Below are 13,439 nucleotides of genomic sequence, written 5' to 3' on the forward strand. Positions count from 1 at the left end.
AAAGGACAAGATAAGCAATTCTATCAAGCAGAGGGTTGAAAGGAAGTAAAAACCTGGCTCAAATAAATACAGTCAATAACAAGGTGTCCAATTATAGAAGGGAATACAAAGGTACCTGTTGGTGAAGCAAGATGCAAAATCAGTGTTCCCAAAGCATCACCTGGGTGCCTGTTAGAAATGCACAGTCTCGGGCTCTGACCTCGACCTGCTGAACTTGAATCTGCACTTTAATAAGATCCCAGAATGACTTATAAGCATTAAAGTTTGAGAAACACTAGCCCTGTTGTCTCAAAAGTGTGACCACCTGGAATGACTCTTATGCAAATTAGTCTAGATTCACTAAATTAAAGACTCAGCGGTCAGGACACCAGGAATCGATCACTTTAACAAGCACCACAAGTGGTTCTTATGAACTTAAAAGGGACCCAATGTGACTCCTATGGAATTTTGAAAAACCTTGTTCTAGATTTTAAGTATTTCACCATAATTCCACAAAATTTTAGGCTAGCATCCTGGAGCCACCACTAGTTGATTTAAATAATGCTGGCAACTTTACATTTCACTTGCATACAGCATTAAAGAAAGTGTCACATAGCCAACAATTTTCTAGTACTAGGCAAGAAAAAGATACAGTCATACACAGCATAATGATGTTTTGGTCAACAATGAACTGCAGGCTGGGCACGGTGGCTCACGCCTGTAAATCCCAGCACTTTGGGAGGCTGGGAGGGGGGGAAATCACTTGAGGCCAGGAGTTTGAGACCAGTCTGGCCAACATGCCAAAACCCTGTCGCTACTAAATAATACAAAAATTAGCTAACCGGGAAGCTGAGGCACGAGAATTGCTTGAACCCGGGAGGCAGATGTTGCAGTGAGCCGAGATCCTGCCACTGAACTCCAGCCTGGGCGACAGAGCGAGACTCTGTCTCAAAACAAAACAACAAACTGTGTATATGGCAGTGGTCAGAGCAATCTGCCGTACCATCCAGCCTAGATGTGTCAAGGGCTATGCCATATAGGTTTGTGAGAGTATGCTCTGTGATGTTCATACAATGATGAAGTTGCCCGACAACGCGTCTCAGAATGTACCCCCATGCTGAAGTGATGCATGACTGTATTAAGACTCACACCCCACTGAAAACTTATCCTCTTACCACAGCACTTCTCCAGATCACTTCTTAAAAACTGGCATTCTATTTGTGGCACATATGGAGTTATGATACTACTAGAGAGTATGTTTGATTAACTACAACACTCCACAAGTACAGTTATAAAATCATGTAATTATATGACGAATCTAGGAACTAAATTATGAGAACAATTATGAGAAAACGGTGCCATCTTGTTTAGAAAAGGGCAAAAGGAAAAACTGTCTGCAGTCAAAAGGTCATGTAATGGTGAAACCCCGTCTCAACTAAAAAAATACAAAAAAATTAGCCAGGCCTGGTGGTGGGCGCCTGTAGTCCCAGCTACTAGGGAGGCTGAGATAGGAAAATGGTGAGAACCCGGGAGGCAGAGTTTGCTGTGAGCCGAGATCACGCTACTGCACTCCAGCCTGGGTGACAGAGCAAGACTCCTCTCAAAAAAAAAAAAAAAGTCACTTAATACCCACAACATTTAAATATGATGTTAGGCCCCAAAAGGACCCACATGAAAATTAAACATTCAGAAGCTATTTGGGTAAAACACTCAAAATTCCAATCTTCCTCATTTCTAAGGCAGGGTCAACATTTCTCCCTCAAATAATGAGATTCCACGTCTCATTATTTCATAGAGAAATTTTGTTTATAGAAACAAAATGTCTTGTGATATAGAATGTGATTAATAAAGAAATTTGCTTCATTTTGCTAGGTTACCTTACCACAAAAACATGCTTATAGGTTTTACTAGAAAAATGGAAGAGGGAAACTTATGTTTGGAAGGTTACAATGTGACAAACACAGTAAAAAGGATACATAGTAATGATCATTTTTCAACAGTAATGGAAATTTGGTTTGATTCGATAATAAAGATCACTAAACAGTTGGTACTAATATTTTTAGAATATAAAGTATCCATCAAGTCTCTCCTTCAATGTAGTTTCTAGATAGTTTATATTCATGACAAGTATTAGTACAAACTTACCATGCAAATATTAAAGTTATGAATAAAAAATGAAGGAACTAATTCCGAGTCAAGAAGGAGTGGTAAGACATGTAGGAAATGAGCAGTTTATCTGCGAAATCACTACCATATGCTAGAGTTTGCCACAAATTTTTAATGCTTTTGCAATATTCTTTCTGCTTGTTCTATAACAATTTTACGACCTATAAAACATGAATTGGTTATAGTAGTTAAAATGCACTTGACCTAGAAAGCCTGATCCAACTTGAGTGTGGCAAAAATCCAAGCAGCAGCCATGCATTTAGGTATGCGTGCAGCAAAGGACGCTTGCTCACGTTTGGGACTGGTGTTGAGAAAGTCAAGGGCAGTCTAAAGTAGAGGCAGACACAACAATGTTTTCTTTCTATTCACATCCACTATAACCAGGACCATCAGGCTGATCTCACTGTAGGAAATGGGCACTCACTTGGGAAGTATCTGAGGATACTTTGGGAAACCAAGGGTCCAATGAGGCTATGATTTGGGACTAAACATAAGTTGGATATATATATATTTTTTGAGATGGAGTTTTGTGCTTGTCACCCAGGCTGGAGTGCAATGGCATGATCTCAGCTCACTGCAACCTCTGCTTCCCTGGTTCAAGCAATTCTCCTGCCTCAGTCTCCCTAGTAGCTGGAATTACAGGCATGTGCCACCATGCCCAGATAATTTTTATATTTTTAGAAGAGATGGGGTTTCACCATGTTGGCCAGGCTGGTCTCAAACTCCTGACTGCAGATGATCCACCTGCCTTGGCCTCCCAAAGTGCTGGGATTACAGGTGTGAGCCACCACGCCCGGCCAAGTTGGATATACTCTATAACAGGGGTGCGGTACTTGTCCATGGCCTGTCAGAAACCAAGCAGCACAGCAGGAGGTGAACAGTGGGCAAATGAGCATTGCTGCCTGAGCTCCTGTCAGATCAGCAGAAGCATTAGATTCTCATAGGAGTGTGGGCCCTATTGCGACCTATGCATGCCAGGGATCTAGGTTGCACGCTCCTTATGAGAATCTAATTCCTGATGATCTGAGGTGGAACTGTTTCATCCTGAAAGCATCCCCACTCCCCTACCCCCACCAACTCAACCCACCCTTCATCCCTCGAAAAACTGTCTTCCATGAAACCAGTCCCTGGTGTCAAAAAAGTTGAAAGGCCAAGACATCTGGAAAGGTCTACCCCCCACAGATCTGTACATACTGTCTCCAGGGCAAGTTCTGATTTTCTAACCGGAGAAGAATCAATCTCTCCAGAATAGAAAACTGTCTTTCACACAGTTACAAAACTCTTGGCACTATATTCATGATCAGGACTAGTGAAAAGTGGACATAACAGAGAGACACATTATTTTCTTATCATCATTTCTTTTCTCTACTTACTTTCACTTTAAATTAGATACCCAATATTGGGACAGAAGGATTAAAGAGCAATAAAAGCTGCTTTTAGAGGACCCCAGGTTGGACTGCTAGAAATGATAATGTCTTTAGAAATACTTTCAAAGGTGGGAAAGAGTGGGATGTAAAACGTAGATCAATAGGGACCCCTTCATGGATAGATCTTAAATAGCAGCATAGATTGGGCACCGCTGCGGGGACAGCTTCAAATGTTCCAATGCCAGTCCATGTACAGGCCTGGCTGCCAACCAGGCACTTTCTAAAATAGACCATTTTAGAAGTTTGGTGTCCATAGTATTTAGCCAAGCTTACCACCCCAAACTAAAGACCTTCCAAAATTCCCAATGACAGAAGTGAAACATTTAAAGTCAGGTCATATAATGGCATGTAATATGAGACCGCACTTGCTAATGGCTAACATTTTTTATGTTGATTCATTGCTTATAAGATAATTATAGTTTCCTCACGTAGGAAAATACACCTCTTAAAAACTGTCTAGTCTTGTTCTCACTTTCCTCAAAATAATTTAAGATTTCCACCCTGTCTGGCCTATTCTAATGCAACTCACCAATTATTAATATTTATCTCTAGAGCTGTGTTGCTCCACACAGTAGCCAGTGGCCACATGTGGCTACTGAGAACTTGAAACGCAGCCAGGCTGGGCACAGTGGCTCATGCCTGTAATTTCAGCACTTTGGGAGGCTGAAGCAGGCAGATCACTTGAGCTCAGGAGTTCGAGACTAGCCTGGGCAACCTACTAAAACCCCACCTCAAATACAGAAAATAAAAAAAATTAGCCAGGTGCGGTGGCACATGCCTGTAGACCCAGCTACTTGGAGTCACGGCTGCAGTAAGCCATGATCGTGCCACTGCACTCCAGCCTAGGTGGCAAAGTGAGACCTTGACTCAAAATAAATAAATAAATAAACAAACACAGTCAGTCTGAATTGAGATGTAAGATACACACCAGATTTCAGTAACTTAGTATGAAACTAAAAACATGAAATAAAATACCTCATTAATAATTTTTATATTTGTGTATTGAAATAGTAATTTGGATTAGGTTAAATAAAACGTCTCATTGAAATTATTTTCACTGGTTTCATTTTACTTTTTTTTTCTTTTTTGAGATAGAGTTTTGCTCTTGTTGCCCAGGCTGGAGTGAAGTTGCGCAATCTCGGCTCAATGCGACCTCCACCTCCTGGGTTCAAGCAATTCTCCTGCTTCAGCCTCCCGAGTAGCTGGGATTACAGGCGCCCGCCACCATGCCTGGCTAATTTTAGTACTTTTAGTAGAGACGGGGTTTCACCATGTTGGCCAGGCTGGTCTCGAACTCCTGACATTGTGATCTACCCACCTCGGCCTCCCAAAGTGCTGGGATTACAGGTGTGAGCCACTGCACCTGGTCTACTTTCTTATTTTAAATTTATTCTTATTTTTATTTTTTGAAACAGAGTCTCACTCTGTCACCCAGGCTGGAGTGCAGTGGCACAATCATGGCTCACTCCTGGGTTCAAGCCATCCTCCCACCTCAGCCTCCCAAGTAGCTGGGACCACGCCACCATACCAAGCTAATTTTTATTTTTAAGTTTTGTAGAGATGAAGTCTTTCTATGTAGCCCAGGCTGGTCTTCAACTCCTAGGTTAAAGTGATCCTCCCATCTTGGTCTCCCAAAGTGCTGAGATTACAGGTGTAAGCCACTACCCCGGCATCATTTTACTTTTTTATATGGTGGCTACTAGAAAATAAAAAATTACATATGTAGTTCATATATATTTTAGTCAGACAATGCTGATCTAGAAGTCTTTGATATAATTTCATTATTCTTGAAGGTTTAAATTTACCTCTTTATCAATCTTTGCTCAAATAGTGAATGCAGAGATACATACAACTCAAAGTTTGCATTTTTGTTTTTTATTCCACTTATTAATGCACAATATTATTAAAAATTAGCAAAAATAGAGTTGGGAGGTCATCTTTGTGTAGCAGATATTAGGCTAACTGATTTTCCACGACAAACTGAAACATCCAGATAAAAAACTATAGAGCAAGAAAGCTTTTTTGTTTGCCTTGAGTGAAAGATGTTACCATTTGGGTGAGCTGCTGCTTTTCTTCTCATAACTTCTGTCTATTCCAAAATCCCAAACACATGGCTAATAATGTAAGAATTTCTGAGAACTCCAGCCAAACCTTGCTAATGGCTTATATGAGGTATATCTTTTGACCCTAAGACAAGCAGGTTCCACCCACTTAGAGGATTGTGATCAATCTCACCCTTCGTAAACCTGGAGGTGGTGGGGGTGGAAGTACCCACAGAGGAACCTTAGAGACTTACTGAGTCTCACAATGAGAAGCACTGGTTAGCCTAAAAGCCATCCAGATACGATACTCTTTTTCTGTGTGCCATCCTCAATAAAAGGAAAAGATGCCCAGACAGCTTCTATGTAGCTAGGCTTTCATACATTTTACTTCAAGACAAATCCCTCTAATTTTTTCTAGGTGAAAAAACTGGAATTCCAGGGTTTTTCTTTCTTTGCTCTTCCAACTTCCATTATTTTAATTGCTCTCTTTTGGAAAATCACTGCCAGAATCAAAAGCAATGCTTCTTGGCTCTGGTTTCTTAGGCTGATTTAGGTTTCATGCAGAACGTTCCATGGCTTCCTATGACCATATTTACACGGAGAAGGGGGGACATTTGACGGGTCCTACAGCCTACAACTCCCAAGGAGAAACTTAGGAGGCAGGACAGAAATCCTACTCACAGCAGGGACTGAGGGGTGATCAGGGTTTCCAAATTCTGCTCATTGCTATTCTAGACAACAAATACCTAGTCTGAGTTCCTTGGCAGGACAACCATGGAAATCAAGAGAATGTGTTGTGTTCAGTACCAACGAGTAGCTGAAATTATGCAGTTCCTTATTACACCTCCTGTGAATTACTCAAAGAGGGTAGGCCACAGAAAGACTAAAGTATACAGAAATAGTTACTCTGTCAGCTAGTGATGTTCATTTAATATACAGCGCAGTTTTGTTAGAGCCTCAATGTTGTAAACATTTTTTAAAGCATTAAGTCAGTTGTTTAAGAGTCCAAGTTAAAAAATATACATTTATATATTTCAAAGATGACACTAGATATTTAGGGAACATCTTTTATTCCCCCACACCAATATGGATTTTCACTTCTTGGTTTTCTAAACTATCATACTTGATTCCTGTTGGGCCAGGACTATAATTCCTCATGTTCTCTAGTGTTCAGCATGTTCAATTCAGGGAACATGATTTTCATATTTATTTGTAGTTATTTGGTGATGAAGAACCAAGGAGTAAAAAAAAAAAAATCTTGTTACCATGTTAATTTCTTAGTTTTATCATGTAAATTTCTTAGTTTTTAACCAAGGTACTACAATTACACAAGATGTTAATGTTAGGGCAAGCTGGATGAAAGACATATGGGAACTTTGCACTGTCTTTGTAACTTTTTTGTACACTTAAAAAATTTTCAAAATAAATAGCTCAAAAATGTTTTCAATTAAAAAATGTATTTTACTGAGGTATGATTAAATACAAAAAGTTATACGTATTTAATGTATAAAACTTGAATTTGGAGATAAGTATACACGTGAAACTATCACCACAATCTATGTCATGAACATAGTCATCACCTCCAAAAGTTTTCTTATGCCTCTTTATTATTATTAAACATTTTATAATAACAACACTTAAGATCTACCTCCTTAGCAGTATTTTAACTACACGATATAGTATTGTTAGCTATAGGCACTATGCTGTGCAGATTTCTTGGACTTACTCATCTTGCAGAGCTGAAAATTTGTATCCTTTCATGATTACCTCCCTGTTTCTCCCTCTCCCTACTCCCTGGCAAGCACCACTCTAGTCTTTTCTTGTATGAGTTTGATTATTTTAGATTCTTCCTAAGAGTGGTGTCATGTAGCATTTGCCCTTCTATGTCCAGCTCATTTCATTTAGCACAATAGACTCCAGGTTCATCCATGCTGTCACAAGTGGCAGGATTTCCTTCTTTTTTTTTTTTATGGTCAGATAATTTTCCCATTATGTGTATGTGCCACATGTTCTTATGTCACATGCAAAAAGAATTAAAATGAATCCTTATCTTATACTCTACACAAAAATAAACTCAAAATACATTCAGACCTAAAAATACAACCAGAAACCATAAAGCCTCTAAGAAAAAAAAAAAAAAAGAAAAAACCTAGGGGAGAAAAGCTTCATGACATTGGTCTTGGCAATGAGTTTTTGGATACGCCACCAAAAGCACAGGCAACAATAGCAAAAAGCAAAAACAGACTAGTGAGGCTATATCAAACCAGAAAGTTTCTGCACAGCAAAGGAAATCATCAGCTAAGCAAGGAGATAACTTACAGAATGGGATAAAATATTTGCAAACCATGCATCCAACAAGGCATTAAAGCACATATTTGTACAAGAAGATCAAGAATGAGAAAGGTATTTTGCAAAAATATTTTCATTCAAACAGGAGGTGAAGGGTTGAACAAAGAGGAACAAAGATTCCTTCAAGCTGTAAAGTCAGATACGAAATACTCAGATAATTTACCGATTGATTCCTATATTAATTGCTATGGTATGAATATCTGTGCCCTTCTCAAAATTCGTATGTTGAAACTTACTCACCAAGGTGATGGTATTGGTGGGGGGGGGAGCTGTTGGGAGATGATTAGGTCATGAGGGCTCTACCCTCATGAATGAGATTAGTGCCCTTATAAAAGAGGACAGAGGGAGCTTGTTTGCTCCTTCTGCCATGTGAGAACACACAGGAGGCACCATATAGGAGGAACAGGCCCTCACCAGATCCACAATCTGTTGGCGCCTTGATCTTGAACTTCCCACTCTCTAGAACTGTGAGCAATCAATTTCTGTTCCTTGTACGTTACCCAGTTTAAGCTATTTTGTTACAGTAGCACAAATGAACTAAGACACTAGTCAATGGAAACTAAGAGGTATAATGGCTACCTCAGTTGAGTAGGGATTAAGCAGCTACCTAAGGCAGCTAATGCATTAGATAAATTGCCTTAGCTAAGGGGTGCCTCTGGACCAGTCTAGTGAAAAAGAACCTAAAAAAATTCCCTAGGCCAGGCGCAGTGGCTTATGCCTATAATCCTGGCACTTTGGAAGGCAGAGGCAGGTGAATCACCTGAGGTCAGGAGTTCGAGACCAGCCTGGCCAACATGATGAAACCCCCATCTCTGCTAAAAATACAAAAATTAGTCAGGCATGGTGGCAGGTGCATATAATCCCAGCTACTCGGGAGGCTGAGGCAGAAGAATCACTTGAACCTGGGGAGTGGAGGTTGCAGTGAGCCGAGATCGCACCACTTCACTCCAGCCTGGGTGACAGAGTGAAACTCCATCTCAATTTAAAAAAAAAAAAAAAAAGGAATTCCCTAAGGTCTTTTTATGCAAATGCAGCTGTTTTTACTCTTGTTGTATGCTTTTTTTGTGTGTGTGGTGACTTACTGTGGGGGATGAAGGAAATTATTTGGGGCACTCTAAACCATCCATTATGTCACCACTTAGAGAGGGACTGTTAGCTGTCTACCAAAATCCACTCTACCCTTTTCTTTAGTGATAGAGTTTTCACTAAGCACATTTCCCAGCCTCCTCTGCCTTTAGATATTGGCCATGTGGTCAAGTTCTCCCCAGAAGAAATGATATATGCCCGTTTGGGGGTCTATTTCTCAAGACATTAGATTTTATTAGTCCACATTCTTTCCTCGTCATGCTGGAACCCAGATGTGGCAGAATCCTTGCCTCCACTCTAAGAAGGATACTAGTGCCCTAGGGTATAGCAGGGCCCAAAGACAGGCAAAACCTTGCAGTCACTGGTGCTAGACATGAAATCTGGTTATCCTGATTCTTCCACACTAGAGAAAACACATGAGGAGACCGCGATGACATGCAGAGGGATGCCCAAGGAACCCCGGCTGTTGCAGCCCCTGCTGTGAGTGTTTCCAGCCAAGACATTGGACATGTGGATGAGAAGCCTTTCAGATGACCCCAGCCCTGTCATGTCTGAGTGCAACTTCATGACAGTCCCCAAGTCAGAATCACCTAGCATAGCCTTTCCTGAATTCTTGCATCACAGAAACCTTGAGCAATTATAAATGTTTGTTGTTTCAAGCCAGTAGGTTTCGGGGTGATTGGTTAGGCAATATGAGATAACTCAAACAGTCTCTATTATAACAGATGAGTCTTATTATGATACAGCTGCTACAATTCCATGTCAAAATCACCCTTAAAAAGCCCCCAAAACCAACCTCAGTGGTCTTTCATGTGTCTCATTACTTTTCGAAAACTGTATAGATGGGGAAAAAGAAAAGCAGAGATTACATACCATCATGCTCAAAGTTGAACTATGAATCAGAGACTATACTTTCTAACTTCTAGTCCATCCTTCCTTGTACTCATAAAATAGCAGGGTAGAAAAGGAACTTAGAGATCAGGAAATGAAGGACTCAACATAAGCTGCTTGTCTAAAGCACATGGTACCATATGCCAAAAGGGACTACCCAGTGTGTGGCTATGTGTGCACAGAAATACATATATCCACAACCCTCTGTATAAACACATTTCAGAGAACCAACCAGAAATTAAACTATGTCCTAATACTCCCTTTTGGTCAGAAGATTTCCATGTTTGCCCTGGCTCTGTACCCTCCAGGTTTATACTGATCTTTGCAGCTCTAGTTTCCTTGTATGTGAGGCAGCTGGATTAGGTGACTTCCCCAAGTCTCATCCAACCTTTGGGCCATGACTCCAATCCTGAAAACCCAGCAAACCACTGGCTGTCACAACTGCATGGCCTCTTCCCAGCTGGAGGCACAGCACAAGCAGTGACCCCCAATAGCAGTTTCTTCTACATCCTACGAATGCCAGGTCTTGGATGATGAAAAACTGTATCACTGAGTTTTTTAAAGGCTAAAAAAATCTCTATTTTTACTTTAGATTAAATAATAATCTGTGCTCCAGCTTTGCTTTGAATAGTACCTTCCTGTTAGTGTAAAATTATCAGTCTCAAGGCAGTAACTAAACAATGATGGTAATATACACAAGCTCCATCTGTATGGAACACACTCAGTTCCAAAACATCCCTGCACAGCTGGGAGGGAGGCACCAAGAGAAACCACATTTTCTTAAAGAAAAAGGAGGAGGAAGAAAAGGCCAATTCCAAGTGACTAACAATAGCACTCCGAACAAATAAATCCATCCATGAAGTACATTAGACATGTTCTTTTAAAAAAGGAGGAAAAGGCAGGGCGCAGTGGCTCACGCCTGTAATCCCAGCACTTTGGGAGCCCAAGGCGGGTGGATCACAAGGTCAGGAGTTTGAGACCAGCCTAGCTAACATGGTGAAACCCCGTCTCTACTAAAAATACAAAAATTAGCCGGGCGTGGTGGCGGGCACCTGTAATCCCAGCTGTTCGGGAAGCTGAGGCAGGAGAACCGCTTGAACCCAGGAGGTGGAGGTTGCAGTGAGCCGAGATCGTGCCATTGCACTCCAGCCCGGGGGACAGAGCGAAACTCAGTCTCAAAAAAAAAAAAAGGAGGCAGAGAAATTAAAGTGCCTAGTAACAGAGGTCCAAGTGAATAAAGCCATCTAGAAGGTATAATGTAAAATGATTAAATGTCATGTCTTTAAAAGTATAGAAAATGGTCATAATATACAATGAGTAAAATGGGTAGTTTAAAAAACATATAATACGATCCTAATTTTAAATTTAAAATGCCACTTCTTTATTGTCTACATTAGAAATAGATTGAAGAAATATATAATAAAATGTTAACATTGGTTTTACTGAGTAGAATGAATAATTTTGTTCCTTTCGTATTTATCTGTAAATATCTCTTTTCTTCAATAGGTGTATTCCTTTTATAACCTGAAAAAATTATTTAAGGCAATTAAAATCACAATGTCAATTGGTGTCAGATATCTAAATATTTTAAATTAAATAATTTTCATATTCAATATGTGATTAAGGAATGCCTTATATATCTTTCAAAAATGTATCATTAAATTCAAATAAGAAAGCCAAATGAAATCAGATTCCAATGGACAACAGTATTGAATACAATCCACGCCTCCTTTGCCCCAATCATTGTTCCTCACAAAAGTATTTCCTACCAAGAAACACTCAAAATGGAAACTGCATTTTCTTAGGCAACTTTGGTTGCCACTAGACTTAGACTAAATTTCATCACTGCAGTTGCTAAGCATACATTTGCAAACATTTATTTGGTTCCTCCAACTTTGACTGCATATGAACCTCAAAAAGAAAGCATATTAAAATGCTGGGCATTCGACGCGTGACCACTGAGGATTTCAGAGTTCTCCCCACAGTCAGAAACATCAGCTCTCTAGATATTTCAGCTTCACTTTAAGGAAAGAGCAAAATCAAATGAAACTAAGACAAAACCTATTTGAGACAGGCTGCAGTTCAGACGGGAGGGGGAGAAAAAATCATCTTCTAGACTTCAGGCTATCCCATTTGTAACAGAAGAGTTTTCCTTGATCCAGCCAAGCTTTCGTCCCTGCACACTTGTGAAGAAAGCCCCCCCCCGCCCGCCACCCTTTCTCACCTCGGTGGACCTCTCTGGCTGCTCCCAGAGGGAAGGAGCGTTTGTGCCCGCATCCTTTCTTCGGGGACACTCACATTAGCACCTACCTCTGCTCCACTCAGGCTTAAGCACATCGTCTGCCTTCAGCTGATGCGGTGACTTCAGTCAGGTAAAAGAAACAGCCTTTGCTAGTCTGTGCAGCGCCTTCCGTAGAAATATTGCATGAGTCAGCTTTTATCTCCCAAACCCAACACACAAAGGCTTTACAAAAACCTGATTTGCAACTTTCTCACTGCCTTTTTCCCCCTAGTGTGCAGACCACAGACTTCAGCATCACTAAGAGCCTTAAATGAAACATGACATCATTCAATTGAGAAACAGGACAATGGACACCACTGTGGGTAACTTGAAAATGCACACTTCACTGAGCAACACCCTACCACTTCCATTCTTTTGTGAACATCAAATACAACCCACACTCGCCCGAAGCTGCTGGGCTTCACCTTCCTGGCTCTGGCCACGGTTCTCATTAAACTCTAGAAAATAAGCAAGATCTTTGGAACTCTGATATTTTTAAGTTCACTTCCTGAAGCATGGGCTTGTTTCAAAGTAAAGGGACATATGTTTAACTTTCAAAGTAAACGGACACATCTTTAAACTGAAGTTTTAAAATGCAGGTTGTGGTGGGGGTGGGGTGGTGAATAACAACCAGTGGGAAACAGTTTGGATAATTAGTTTCTGTTAACAAGACACTTAATAGAACTTTAGGTGAACAAAAAGTTTAAGGAGAAAACATTTAAGGCCGACATTTAAAAAACCTATCTGAAGACAAATACCTAAAATTGACATGCACACGCCATTTCTTTGGAGAAGAGTTAAGTTCTGTGATTTTATATTCATAAATACTAAGTAGTAAAGACAGAATGATCTAGTATTCCTACAACACTTTAGTGAGACCTTCTAATTATTTTGGGTTTTTGATTTCTCTAAGACCACCGGTCCTTCTGAAAATGCTATATCTATTTTTACAGAAACATTCAGAAGGCGTATATTTGGGCAAGATCTTGAGTTCTTTAAATGAAGGTCTCCAGAAGTACAAAAATGCTATTGAAAACTGATACCAGCCGGGCTCAGTGGCTCAAGCTTGTAATCCCAGCACTTTGGGAGGCCGAGACGGGCGGATCACGAGGTCAGGAGATTGAGACCATCCAGGCTAACACCGTGAAACCCCGTCTATACTAAAAAATACAAAAAACTAGCCAGGTGAGGTGGTGGGCGCCTGTAGTCCCAGCTACT

General features: G+C 40.5%; 1 protein-coding gene across 1 annotated transcript in view; it reads right to left on the reverse strand.

The window, feature by feature from the left end:
- The window catches only part of PLEKHG1 (pleckstrin homology domain containing, family G (with RhoGef domain) member 1), a 175,567-nt gene that overhangs the window by 119,388 nt on the left and 42,740 nt on the right, over window positions 1-13,439 (reverse strand). The window lies entirely within an intron of this gene.

The sequence above is a fragment of the Colobus angolensis genome, unplaced genomic scaffold, assembly GCF_000951035.1.
Source record: "Colobus angolensis palliatus isolate OR3802 unplaced genomic scaffold, Cang.pa_1.0 Scaffold221, whole genome shotgun sequence".
Classification (NCBI taxonomy): Eukaryota; Metazoa; Chordata; class Mammalia; order Primates; family Cercopithecidae; genus Colobus; species Colobus angolensis.